The following is a 14,682-nucleotide window of genomic DNA, read 5'->3' as shown; positions in this document are numbered from 1 at the left end:
TATATATATCTTAAAATCCTTATTAATATTATATTGAATTTACCTTAGATAAATATAGATTTAATTATTGTTAATTTTATTCTATATAAAATTATTAATAATTTTTATCATAATCCTGATATGGGGGCATTAAATAATTTCGCGATCATTGTTATTTTAATGGAGGAATATTGGATGCGGTTATTATCAATTTCTTCTTGGAATATAGTAGGAAATACTAAATGTAATTTATAAATGCTAAGCTTGAGATATACACAAAATCATAAATATCCTTTTATTAAATTCTTATTACCATGAAGAAATACATATAAATCTATTTTAAACTGGGTTAAGTTCTAATTAGATGTTTTTGACAAATACATTTTGTCAGGTCTACGTGAAAATAATGGTAAGAAAAAAAATTCAAAATTAAATTATATCATGAAAAATGTTGGTCATAACGTGCCAAATTCTAATATTCTAACAATTTGAAAATAACTCAAGACTTATTTTCTGAAATATACAATGATCCCTATATTCGAATGCATATATTATTGCAGTTGGATTTTTTTATTGGAGATATTCTTTATCATATTATTTTACAATGCTATCATTAATCATATATCTCGATTCCACATCATTTATTATCTATTTTAATCTTTTCCATATTCCTAAACATTACATTTGGAGGCATGCGAGGTTTATAAAAGGAGTTCGAAAGCTGATAAACTTTAAAATGTTGCAGTTCGTTTATTATCCATATATTCATTGGTTATAATTAGAATCTTAATTTATTTGATCGGCGAAATTTTGTAGGTGTAATGTAAAGTTGCTACGCTTTAATAAACATCTTTCTATATTCGATGTTCATAAAATTCAAAAATGGATCACATTATTATTATTAAATTCTTATTACCATGAAGAAATACATATAAATCTATTTTAAACTGGGTTAAGTTCTAATTAGATGTTTTTGACAAATACATTTTGTCAGGTCTACGTGAAAATAATGGTAAGAAAAAAAATTCAAAATTAAATTATATCATGAAAAATGTTGGTCATAACGTGCCAAATTCTAATATTCTAACAATTTGAAAATAACTCAAGACTTATTTTCTGAAATATACAATAATCCCTATATTCGAATGCATATATTACTGCAGTTGGATTTTTTTATTGGAGATATTCTTTATCATTTTATTTTACAATGCAATCATTAATCATATATCTCGATTCCACATCATTTATTATCTATTTTAATCTTTTCCATATTCCTAAACATTACATTTGGAGGCATGCGAGGTTTATAAAAGGAGTTCGAAAGCTGATAAACTTTAAAATGTTGCAGTTCGTTTATTATCCATATATTCATTGGTTATAATAAGCATCTTAATTTATTTGATCGGCGAAATTTTGTAGGTGTAATGTAAAGTTGCTACGCTTTAATAAACATCTTTCTATATTCGATGTTCATAAAATTCAAAAATGGATCACATTATTATTATTATTAAATTCTTATTACCATGAAGAAATACATATAAATCTATTTTAAACTGGGTTAAGTTCTAATTAGATGTTTTTGACAAATACATTTTGTCAGGTCTACGTGAAAATAATGGTAAGAAAAAAAATTCAAAATTAAATTTTATCATGAAAAATGTTGGTCATAACGTGCCAAATTCTAATATTCTAACAATTTGAAAATAACTCAAGACTTATTTTCTGAAATATACAATAATCCCTATATTCGAATGCATATATTATTGCAGTTAATTTAATTATCCATTCATATTGGCGATAAGCTTTATCATTATTATCCTTATGCAACATCATTTATCATCAATTTATTTGAATCTACTATATCATAATATAATTTATATATAGGGCATGAGCTGGTATTTGGAGAATTATCTAGATTTGGTAGATATTTTACTATCTGTCAGTGATAAAGTAGGAAAAAGAAAGTTTTGTGAAAGCCAAAGGCGTATAATTTTGAGAATTATAAAGTTTTGCTGTCAGTGGCTGACATTTAATATATATAAAATATTATTTTATTATATTATTTATATAAAATAATATTTTATTATTTAAAGGTCATTCCTCGTCAATCGATCACCTACCGGCCGACCCCTTTTAAATTTGTTAAATTTATGGAATTATTTAGATAGGTTACATAAATTAGAAAGCCATTTATTTTAGTTCGCTAGCACACCTGGTTCCATGGATAAGAGGCTCAATGGTGCAAAAAAGAGCCATTTTGGAATCTGTAAAATATAAAATATTTATATCTCAAAAATTAATTATAGTAAAAAGGTACATAATATATAAAATTATAAGTAATCATAAAACAATAAACATTGGCAAGGGAGTTTGTTTTCGAAATTTTTTTTATCTTTTTATTTTAACACCTTTGTTAAAAATATATATACTATGTCATAACCTTGGCGAAGCTTTTGAGACTTTCGATTTATCAAAAATTGGAAAAAATAGATTACCCTATAGGAAATTACAAATTTCAGGTTAAAATTTTGTTATTACCAATAACAGTATATTTTCACTTTTTATATTAAAAAATTTCCAATTTCTATTAAATATACCAAAAACTGAGGGGCAGTGTGGATACATGCCCATTAGACTGAAATCAAATTTACGATATTAACTATCTTTAATTTAATTTTTTATTAATATTTTAGAAATATAGATAGATAATCATATTCTATCCATAATTTAAAATTTGCAGTCTGTTCAATTTGTATAAAATTTAGCCTCAATTTTATTCTGAGAAATTGGATGATACGTATGAAATCTTTGCGTTTCAGGTATTGCACGCGCTTTATTGAATCTCTCTTCTAAAATTATTAGCTCTTTCTCATATTCGTTTTTCATAATGTAAGAGAAATCTATTTTAAAAAAAATTATAATATATATTAATAAATAAATCTTATACCTTTAATATTTTCCTTACAATAGGCAAAAAAGTCTTTTGGACAAGTTATTTGTTCGAGGCTCATACTCAGGAATTTGGTCTTGGGGGGGGGGGCTTTATCATTCATTTACTTACTTATCTTAATAATTCATGAAATTTTTAAGAATTTTAAAAGGGATCGGCCGAAAATGTTTGATCGATTTGACATGGAATGGCAGAAATAAAATATTATTTTATTATTAGATATAAAAATGATGAATAAAAAAGTCAATAAGCGTATATTAGATTACAAAAATATAATATTATTATCCACTGGATTGGATTTCTAGTGATATATAAAAATATTTATTGTATAACAGCATGATTCACTTTAGTCGTTTTAATTTAACATAAAATACGGCAATTCGTAGTTTATTCATTTTAACTTTATATAAATCATCCTATTTCGCAACATTTTATCATAATATCATTAATTTGCGCAATTCGTAGTTTAGTCATTGCAATTCGCAATTTGCCTGGCAATTCGTAGTTTTTAGCAATTCGTATTTTAGACTATATCATAAACAATGACATCTATTTGAATCGGTTATTAGGAGATTTATAAAGATAAATTTGGTGGAGTTTTCTAGTAAATCATGGTTAAATTATGAAATAAATAAGGAGAGTGGAGATAATCAGCCAATAAAATCCAACAGTCTAAAATAAAGTAATAATAAATAGTGCACCAATAATGATAAATGATTATATTTATAATTACGAATATATTTCTTTTTGTTTTGAATTATTTTGATATTGTAAATAAAAGTATAATATATGTATTGCTAATAGTTTTAAAAAAATCCTCGAGACCCATTTAGTTAAATTGGTTTAACTGAATATCTTAAATTGAAATATATAGTTAAAATTATAAATTATGGAATATCTTCAAATAATTTTTTTAAAAATATTTATTATCTTATCCGTTAGCCGAATGTTTTTAATTATTTTAAGCAGCTATTTACAGACCTCCAAAACTTGCTTGATATTATTTTTTAATAATATATAGAAGTCTACAGGAGAATAGTAATATATTTTATTTAAATGAATGATAAACATAATTTCAAAAATAAAATATTACAATGCCATAAACGGGTTACAACAACGAGTATTATTATTGGCTACTGATTAGATGTAAGTTCGTTGTCTTGGTAATTATAAGCTATATCACATGGATTCTTTCATATTTATAAATATAATTTTTTAATATAAGTAGATGATCCTTACAACGCTCGTACATTTAACATTTCAACTAGCGTTTAAAAATGCTAATAATATATTCCTAGCAATGGTTTTCAGCTGTATATTGTTCAAAAGAAAAACCACCATTCTTAACCAAAAATCATAAAGGTTTAGATTAAACATTTTTATATAAAAGAATTTTAGCTGGCAGGGTCCTATCTATGCTATATTAAAATTAAAATTCAGAAGAACATCACAAAAAAACAATTTATTAGCTTAAATACTTTTTAAATCTCACATCTTGAGAATTAATATTTAATTATATTAATTGTAAAAATATTTAGCTGTGATTAAATGTCAAATGCAAAGTATATTTCACAAATAATATTTTTTAATAATTTGAGATAATTTATCAGGTTTATAGATATTATTTTATAATAAAGGAGAAATAAGGTGATTTTATTTACAAAACGTTCATTTCTATAGTAAACTATTTAAATTTACTAATTTAATATTTATAAAATAAAATTGAGATAGAATTTTTACATTTATGATTATAATTTTTTAATATGTTAGTAGAACTATGGATATCCTGAGCTTGCAACAAGAAAAAAAATTGCTATTAATATTCCTTTTTTATTTATAAAATATGCTATAAAATATATTAATTTATATATGCTGTATTTAACATTTAGCGACAAAGAAGTCCCCTATCAAAAATCACAAGGAAATCCAAACAGATATCAATAATGTTTGTAAATTTATAAATTAAATTATTTATATAACTCATTTTTATTTTAAGTAAATTTATAATGTGCATTCATAACATAAAAAACAAAAAATCGGATGAAAATTATTAATGCATCTATATTTTGTAAATTTATGAACTAAATAAATTATTTATAATAAATATATATATTGAAATTAAATAAAATTAGTCAATAATTATAATTTTTTCTAAATATATATATTTACATTTTTTTGATTCATATATTATTAAATTGTAAAATAAAATATCTCTTTAATATGTTATGTTATTTTTAATAATCTAAATTTTTTTCAATATATAGAGAGGATTATGTCTATAAACGCTAATAATTGCAACAAATTTTATAAATAAAATAGGAAAATGTTTAAATTTTGTATTAAGGCAGAGATAGTATGAATGTAGGGTAATATAGTTGATAAAATCTTATATTTTTGACCAATTAAAACGATTAGCTATTATCATTATTTTCTATCAAAATCTAAATGTAATGTTAATTAAGGCAATTCGCAGTTTAGTCATTTTAATTTAACATTAATACCGCAATTCGTAGTTTAGTCATTTTAATTTAACATAATATACGGTAATACGCAGTTTTGTAATTTAAATTTTACATATATTGTATTTAATTTGACAAAAATTAAGGCAATTCGTATTTTAGTAATTATAATTTAACATTAACGCATTTCGAATAATTTGACGTTATATATTACAATTCGCAGTTTACCCATTATAATTTTACATCATATACTGTTTATAAAATTTAATATGTTTAGACAATTTAATATAATATTAAATATGTCAATTCATAGTTTAATCATTTTAATTAAACATTAAAACCTCAATTCGTAGTTTAGTCATTTTATTTTAACATTAAAACGGCAATTCGTAGTTTAGTCACTTTATTTTAACATTAAACACTGCAATTCGTAGTTTAGTCATTTTAATTTAACATAAAATTAGGCAATTCATAATTTAGTCATTTTATTTTAACAATAAATATGGCAATTTGTAGTTTAGTCATTTTAATCAAACATAAAATACGGCAATTCGTAGTTAAGTCATGACAATTTATTATTAATTACCGCAATTCGTAGTTTAGTAATTTTATTTAACATTAAATATGACAATTCGCAGTTGGGTATTTAACATAAATTCGGCAATTCGTAGTTTAGTCACTTTATTTTAACATTAAATACGGCATTCGTAGTTTAAATTTAACATTAAATACGGCAATTCGCAATTTAGTCATTATAATTTAAGATTAGACACGGCAATTCGCTGTTTAGTAATTATATTATAACATTAATTATCGCAATTGGTAGTTTACTCATTATAATTCAATCATTAATTACCTAAATTCGTAGTTTAGTCAATATATTTTAACATTATATAGTGCAATTCGCACTTTTTAGTCATATTATTTTACTCATTACGGCAATTCGTAGTTTAGTCATTTTAATTTAACAGTAATTACCGCAATTCGTAGTTTATTTTAACAATAAAACGGCAATTCGTAGTTTAGTCACTTTATTTTAACATTAGGGCAATTCGCAGTTTAGTCATTTTAATTTAAGATTAGATAGGGCAATTCGCAGTTTAGTCATTTTAATTTTACATAAAATACGGCAATTCGTAGTTTAGTCACTTTATTTTAACATTAAATACGGCAATTCGCAGTTTAGTCATTTTAATTTAAGATTTGATGCTGCAATTCGCAGTTTAGTCAATTTTACATAAAATACTGCAATTCGTAGTTTAGTCACCTTATTTAAGATTAGATACGGCAAATCGTAGTTTAGTCACTTTATTTAAGATTAGATACGGCAATTCGTAGTTTAGTCACTTAATTTTAACATTAAATACGGCAATTCGCAGTTTAGTCATTTTAATTTAACATAAAATACGGCAATTCGTAGTATATTCACTTTATTTTAAGATTAAATACAGCAATTCGCAGTTTAGTCATTTTAATTTATGATTAGATACGGCAATTCGTAGTTTAGTCACTTTATTTTAAGATTAGATACGGCAATTCGTAGTTTAGTCACTTTATTATAATATTAAATACGGCAATTCGTAGTTTAGTCACTTAATTTTGCCATTAAATACGGCAATTCGCAGTTTAGTCATTTTAATTTAACATAAAATACGGCAATTGGTAGTTTAGTCACTATATTTTAACATTAAATACAGCAATTCGCAGTTTAGTCATTTTATGATTAGATACGGCAATTCGTAGTTTAGTCATTTTAATTTAACATAAAATACGGCAATTCGTAGTTTAGTCACTTTATTTTAATATTAAATACGGCATTTCGTAGTTTAGTCTCTTTATTTTAAGATTAGATACGGCAATTCGTAGTTTAGTCACTTTATTTTAAGATTAGATACGGCAATTCGTAGTTTAGTCACTTTATTTTAAGATTAGATACGGCAATTCGTAGTTTAGTCACTTTATTATAATATTAAATACGGCAATTCGTAGTTTAGTCATGGTAGTTTAGTCACTATATTTTAACATTAAATACAGCAATTCGCAGTTTAGTCATTTTAATTTATGATTAGATACGGCAATTCGTAGTTTAGTCACTTTATTTTAACATTAGATACGGCAATTCGTAGTTTAGTCACTTTATTATAATATTAAATACGGCAATTCGTAGTTTAGTCACTTTATTTTAACATTAAATACGGCAATTCTAACAAAGGTAAATATTTAAAACTTTGTATGACATATATAAGAAAAGATATATTTCAATTATAAGCATCTTTATTAGGTTTTTTTTTCAAAATAGAATTATATTCCTCAAATTTTTTGAAAGATTTAATGATTCATACTCACATCACAAATGACAAAAACAAAAGAATTAGTCATTTTAATTTAACATAAAATACGGCAATTCGTAGTTTAGTCACTTAATTTTAATATTAAATACGACAATTCGTAGTTTAGTCTCTTTATTTTAAGATTAGATACGGCAATTCGTAGTTTAGTCACTTTATTTTAAGATTAGATACGGCAATTCGTAGTTTAGTCACTTTATTTTAAGATTAGATACGGCAATTCGTAGTTTAGTCATTTTATTTTAACATTAAATACGGCAATTCGCAGTTTAGTCATTTTAATTTAACATAAAATACGGCAATTCGTAGTTTAGTCACTTAACTTTAACATTAAATACGGCAATTCGTAGTTTAGTCATCCTATTTTACAGCATTTTATCAAATTTATCATTATATACGGCAATTCGTAGTTTATAATGGCAATTCGCAATTTACCTGGCAATTCGTAAATTCGTAGTTTACTTAATTTAATTTAACATTATAAACCGCAATTCGTAGTTTAGTCATTTTAATTTAACATAATATACTGTTTAGAAAATTTAATTTAACATTAATTACGGCAATTCGTAGTTTAGTCATTTTAATTTAACATTATATAACGGCAATTCGCAGTTTAGTCATTTTAATTTAACATAAAATACGGCAATTCGTAGTTTAGTCACTTTATTTTAATATTAAATACGGCAATTCGTAGTTTAGTCTCTTTATTTTAAGATTAGATACGGCAATTCGTAGTTTAGTCACTTTATTTTAAGATTAGATACGGCAATTCGTAGTTTAGTCATTTTATTTTAACATTAAATACGGCAATTCGCAGTTTAGTCATTTTAATTTAACATAAAATACGGCAATTCGTAGTTTATTCTATTTAATTTAACATTATATACGGCAATTCGTAGTTTAGTCATCCAATCTTCCATAATTTTATCTAAATTTAACATTAATTTACGCAATTCGTAGTTTAGACATGGCAATTCGCAATTTACCTGGCAATTCGTAGTTTATAGCAATTCGTATTTTAGTCATGGCCTTATTTTATAAGTTTTTTGAATTTTTTTGATGACAATATGTTAAAATAAGTATTAATAACATGTTCAAATAAAAATTTAGTGAAGATGTACCATAGAAAATTGACAATTGTCATAATCGTTATTTTTAAAGTTTTTTGAATTTTTTTGAAGAAAATATGTTAAAATAAGTATTAAAAACATGTTTAAATAAAAATTTAGTGAAGATGTACCATAGAAAAGTGACAATTGTCATAATCGTTATTTTATAAGTTTTTTTAATTTTTTGAAGAAAATATGTTAAAATAAGTATTAAAAACATGTTTAAATAAAAATTTAGTGAAGATGTACATAGAAAAGTGATAATTGTCATAATCGTTATTTTATAAGTTTTTTGAATTTTTTTGAAGAAGAAATTTTAAAATAAGTATTAATAACATGTGTAAATATAAATTTAGTGAAGAAGTACCAATGAAAAGTGACATTTATCATAATTGTTATTTTTAAAGTTTTTTGAATTTTTTTGAAGAAAATATGTTAAAATAAATATTAAAAACATGTTTAAATTAAAATTTAGTGAAGATGTGCCATAGAAAAGTGACAATTGTCATAATCGTTATTTTTAATTTTTTAAATTTTTTTGACAAAAATATGTTAAAATAAGTATTAATAACATGTGTAAATATAAATTTAGTGAAGATGTACCAATGAAAAGTGACATTTGTCATAATCGTTATTTTATAAGTTTTTTGAATTTTTTTGAAGAAAATAGGTTAAAATAAGTATTAATAACATGTGTAAATATAAATTTAGTGAAGATGTACCAATGAAAAGTGACATTTGTCATAATCGTTATTTTTAAAGTTTTTTGAATTTTTTTGAAGAAAATATGTTAAAATAAGTAGTAAAAACATGTTTAAATAAAAACTTAGTGAAGATGTTCTATAGAAAAGTGACAATTATCATAATCGTTATTTTATAAGTTTTTGGAATTTTTTTGAAGAAAATATGTTAAAATAAGTATTAAAAACATGTTTAAATAAAAATTTAGTGAAGATGTACCATAGAAAAGTGACAATTGTCATAATCGTTATTTTATAAGTTTTTTGAATTTTTAGAAAATATGTTAAAATAAGTATTGATAACATGTTTAAATAAAATTTAGTGAAGATGTACCATAGAAAATTGACATTGTCATAATGGTTATTTTTAAAGTTTTTTGAATTTTTTTGACGAAAATATGTTAAAATAAGTATTAATAACATGTGTAAATATAAATTTAGTGAAGACAATGAAAAGTGACAATTGTCATATTCGTTATTTTTTAAATTTTTTTGACGAAAATATGTTAAAATAAGTATTAATAACATGTGTAAATATAAATTTAGTGAAGATGTACCAATGAAAAGTGACAATTGTCATAATCGTTATTATTAAAGTTTTTTGAATTTTTTTGACGAAAATATTTTAAAATATGTATATATAACATGTTTAAATAAAAATTTAATGAAGATGTACTCTAGATAAGCGACAATTGTCATAATCATTATTTTTCAAGTTTTTTGATTTTTGTTGACGAAAATATGTTAAAATGAGTAATAATAACATGTTTAAATAAAAATTTAGTGAAGATGTACTATAGAAAAGTGACAATTGTCATAATCGTTATTTTTAAAATTTCTTTGATGTAAATGGGTAAAAATATAGATTGTAAAATTAAAATTGCCTGAGTATATGCCATAGAAAAACATATGGTAATAATAGATTCTTCCCCAAAAACAGGAGCAAATTGGCATTTTATTACATTTGTTCATCGGGTCAGAAATTAATATGCAAAATTTATATCATAATATCTAATCCTAAGTTAGAAATTATTATTTTTTTACCAATTTTCACCCGACAATCTTGTTTAAAATTTGGATAAACTTTTTTTTCTATTTTAAAATCAATATCGATGCAAGTTAACTATTTTCGTCAAAAAAAATCTAAAAACTTTAAAAATAACGATTATGACAATTGTCGCTTATCTAGAGTACATCTTCACTAAATTTTTATTTTAACATGTTATCAATACTTATTTTAAAATATCTTTGTCAATAAAATTCAAAAAACTTTAAAAATAACGATTATGACAATTGTCACTTTTCATTGGTACATCTTCACTAAATTTATATTTACACATGTTATTAATACTTATTTTAACATATTTTTGTCAAAAAAATTTAAAAAATTAAAAATAACGATTATGACAATTGTCACTTTTCTATGGCACATCTTCACTAAATTTTAATTTAAACATGTTTTTAATATTTATTTTAACATATTTTCTTCAAAAAAATTCAAAAAACTTTAAAAATAACAATTATGATAAATGTCACTTTTCATTGGTACTTCTTCACTAAATTTATATTTACACATGTTATTAATACTTATTTTAACATTTCTTCTTCAAAAAAATTAAAAAAACTTTAAAATTAACGATTATGACAAATGTCACTTTTCATTGGTACATCTTCATTAAATTTATATTTACACATGTTATTAATACTTATTTTAACATATTTTCGTAAAAAAAATTCAAAAAATTACAAATAGCGATTATGACAATTGTCAGTTTTCTATGGTACATCTTCATTAAATTTATATTTACACATGTTATTAATACTTATTTTAACATATTTTCGTCAAAAAAATTCAAAAAACTTTAAAAATAACGATTATGACAATTGTCACTTTTCTATGGTACATCTTCACTAAATTTATATTTACACATGTTATTAATACTTATTTTAACATATTTTCGTCAAAAAAATTCAAAAAACTTTAAAAATAGCGATTATGACAATTGTCACTTTTCATTGGTATATCTTCACTAAGTTTATATTTACACATGTTATTAATACTTATTTTAACATATTTTCGTCAAAAAAATTAAAAAAACTTTAAAAATAACGATTATGACAATTGTCACTTTTCTATGGTACATCTTCACTAAATTTATATTTACACATGTTATTAATACTTATTTTAACAAATTTTCGTCAAAAAAATTCAAAAAACTTTAAAATTAACCATTATGACAATTGTCACTTTTTGGTACATCTTCACTAAATTTATATTTACACATGTTATTAATTCTTATTTTAACATATTTTCGTCAAAAAAATTCGAAAAACTTTAAAAATAACGATTATGACAATTGTCACTTTTCATTGGTGCATCTTCACTAAATTTGTATTTACACATGTTATTAATACTTATTTTAACATACTTCCTTCAAAAAAATTCAAAAAACTTATAAAAGAACGATTATGACAATTGTCACATTAAAATATTATCCTTAAAAAGATCATATAAAATAACATCAAAAAAGTTTCATAAAATCCACCTTATTTAATAATAAATAGATAATTTTAAAAAAATGATAAAAGATTTCACCTAAAAGATTGTTTATTTATCTAATAAAATTTACAATATAATTCCTCAATAAAAGATGTATTTACAAAGAAGATTGTGAAAATCACTAATAAATTATATTATAAAGAATATTACATTTTTACAATATAGCAGCATATTATTTTTTTTATTAAAAAAACATCAAATAAATAAATTTATTTTCATTTCAAAATATAATAATATAAATAAAAAATATTAAATCATATCATGTTTATTTGTTGATAATAATAAAATATTTACATTAAATATAAATAAAATAAAATATTTTACTAAATTAAATAAATAATAATTAATGCTAAGCATCGATGCAGAATTTTGACTAATTTATTTTAGCCAATTTTTAGGCTTAGCCCATTTTTAGGCTTAGCCGATTTTTAGGCTTAGCCAATTTTTAGGCTTAGCAGATTTTTAGGCCTAGCCTAATTAGGTTTAGCCAATTTTTAGGCTTAGCCTAATTAGGCTTAGCCGATTTTTAGGCTATACCTAATTAGGCTTAGCCGATTTTTCCACCTAAAATCTCGGCTAAGCCGTTTTTAGTCGGCTAAAATTAGCCGATTACGCAACACTACATAAGACTAACATTTAACATTAAAAAATTTCTAGCCAGTCCAAGCTCATAATTACCAAGCGTCCAAGACCTTATAATTTTTAAAAAAATCTCAAGCCTAGCTCAACCCATAATAAATTTGAAAAAATTTTTTTCTTAGCCCGGTGTAGCGTGATTAATTAACTCCCATTATCACATACATCGGAGTTAAGAAATTACTATGATAGATTAACTCCCCCTTTGATAAATAGTGTTAAGGAGGGAGTTGATTAATAACAAAGATATTAATTACAATTTGATAGGGAGAATTATATGATCATGCAGTTTTTTTTTAATATTACTGAAATTCTTTTAATTTTCGAATTTAAATTTTGAATCGATTTTTAATTTTATTTATCTAATTTGTGTAATCATACATCCTATTCAAAAACTAACTTGTTCACGTAAAAAGTAAAATATTTTATTATTTTAATATAAAAATATTAAATAGTGAATCTCGATGTTATCAATTATATTTATAATTAACTTAAATGCAAAACCTACCCAACCTCCTATGTCGGCGATCATGGCTTAAAAAGAAACCTTAGAGTAAAATGTGCCAAGTTTTTCTTAGAGAATGACAAATTATACCATCACCTACATAATGCTGAAGTTATCTCACTCTTTAGCCAGCAACAAAAACTTTTAGTCTCATTCCATATAGGATGTGAGACAAATCTCACAGAAATGCCATTATCAGGTCACTTTGGAATCAACAAGACATATGATAAACTGGTTGAAAGATATATTTACACTATTTATAGCATAATTTTATAAACTGGTTAAAGTATTGTTTCTAAATTTTTATGAATATTACTGATAAATTCCACAATTTATAAGCTAGGATACAGTACTCAATATAAAATTCTCTTTCAATTAATAGAATATTGATTTAAAATATTGCTTAAATTTAGCCTGATATCACCCAAAAAGCTTGCAACACTTCTAAAATGTACTTTAACATAATCAGGTAGTAAATATTGCTCAGTTTTAACCTGATATGACCCAAAAAGCTTGCACCACTTTTAGAAAGAATTTATAACTTTAAAAACTTATACATCAAGCAGTACCAATATACTCAGCTCTTTCAATTGATAGGAAAAAAATTTTAAATTTAACCTTTAACAATTTCTTTTAACATGCTTAAAACTTTAAAAAACGATATTGCATTTCAATTATGTCTTTTAGATATTGGTGGCAAGGAATGCGGCAAGATGTCTTTGACTTTGTTATTAAAAAATTTCATGGGCGAATAATAAACCCACTTATATTGGGTATAGATTAATATATTTGTCTGTAACAATGTGGCCATAGATAATATTTCTACCTCTGTTGTCCAGACACCGTTTCCCATAATATTTCTGTTAACTAAGTATTCCTCTACAGGATATCCTATAAATTTTCCCATTTCCAATTTGAAATCTTCGCTCCTCATAAAAAGAACGCATTCCTCCCTAAGGCAATTATAATTTTCCTGGCTATTTGATATCTCTTGACTTATACACCTATAAACATGGAAAATAAATAAATATTATATATAGATACTAACCTAAAAAAACAGTTCCCATCACCCACAATATGATCGGTTGTAAAAATCTCTTTTAATATACCACATTATCTTGGGATAACGTCCAATTACTTTGAAATTGAACCGTTTAGAGTGATATACCTTCCAGTTCCTTGTTGTGGGCAGAAAAAGTTCACCAATTTTCTTTGGTATTATTGCTTCCACAATAATTTCGTCATCTAAATTTGATAATTAAATAATAACATATATTACTACCCTGATCTTGTACACCTATATATCCTTACTCTCTCATACTTTTAAAAGCTCTTATTGGATCTTCACCAAATGTATCTGTATCCAAAAAAATATATTAAATAATTTTATTATACC

Source organism: Gordionus sp. m RMFG-2023, chromosome 1, assembly GCF_954871325.1.
Source record: "Gordionus sp. m RMFG-2023 chromosome 1, tfGorSpeb1-WG-v2, whole genome shotgun sequence".
NCBI lineage: Eukaryota > Metazoa > Nematomorpha > Gordioida > Chordodea > Parachordodidae > Gordionus > Gordionus sp. m RMFG-2023.
The sequence above is the reverse complement of the archived record's forward strand: the minus strand, read 5'-3'. Positions refer to the sequence as shown.